This window comes from Zootoca vivipara, chromosome 13 (assembly GCF_963506605.1).
Source record: "Zootoca vivipara chromosome 13, rZooViv1.1, whole genome shotgun sequence".
Taxonomy (NCBI): Eukaryota; Metazoa; Chordata; class Lepidosauria; order Squamata; family Lacertidae; genus Zootoca; species Zootoca vivipara.
Window position 1 is genome coordinate 18,764,696 of NC_083288.1, and position 1,019 is coordinate 18,765,714.

At 42.9% G+C, this 1,019-nt stretch overlaps 1 non-coding gene across 1 annotated transcript; it reads left to right on the forward strand.

Annotated features, from left to right (window-relative positions):
• Positions 1–283: 283 nt before the first annotated feature.
• On the forward strand, positions 284–352 carry TRNAN-GUU (transfer RNA asparagine (anticodon GUU)). The gene has a single exon. It is a non-coding gene; the product is annotated as a tRNA-Asn (tRNA).
• Positions 353–1,019: the final 667 nt, after the last annotated feature.

Sequence of the window (1,019 nt, forward strand, 5' to 3'; positions counted from 1 at the left end):
CTTGACAGCTAAGCTAGAATGTTCTCCTGCCACAAAAAGGAACCGGAAAGACTGTAGTTTTGCTGACTTGAAATCTCTTATGAACAATTCTCACTGCAAAAGTGGAATTTCCAGAGTCTGTTTAGTGCTGTTTTGTGCAATGAACCCCACATTTTGTGCCGCCACCCCAACCAAGTAATTGACAGGGCAAATCGGGGCTACACATTAATGTTTTGTAGTATGATTCCCCCACCTAAGGTATACTACATTTCTGTTTTCAAATTAAACATGTAAGTAATCTCTGGGGTAGCTCAGTTGGTAAAGCATGAGACTGTTAATCTCAAGGTTGTGGGTTTGAGTCCCACCATGGGTGTAACCAGGATTTTTGGGGGGGGCATGACTTTTGTTAGGGGGGGGCAGTTAGTTAAGTTTTCTATTGTTTTACTTGATTGGGGGGGAGCTGCCCTCCTGCCCCCTGGTTACGCCCCTGAGCCCCACACTGAGCAAAAGATTCCCACATTGCAGGGGGCTGGACTAGATGATCCTGACGATCCCTTCCAACTCTACAATTCTATGATTTTATGTAACATGTGATTAATGGGTCTAAATAAATAATACTGATAATTACTAAGCAATTATCCTCTTCCAAGATCAGACGGGACATAACTTCCAAGGTGGAAAAACTTATCCTATACTGAGTCAACTGATTTCAGAGAGTAAGCACTCCTACCTCTGCATAGGACCAGGCTGTAAAAGGTTTTAATGATGAGAATGTTGGTGAACTGAAAAGCTCACCCCGTTTGGCTCCATTCAACGCCTCTAGCGCACAATGAAATAAATAAAAAGCACATGATCACAGTTCCTGAGAAGGAATTCATTGGTCAAAGCTCTCTTAAAAGTTGCTTTATAGACTTTTCCTTCCTCTTAATGAGGGAGGGGGGGTTCAAATTCCATTGATAATTTCCTTTTGTGGTCTCCCTCGTTTTTTGTTTTGCTTGGTTTTCGGGGACATGGTTCACGCCGCAGTCAGTGTCTTGTGT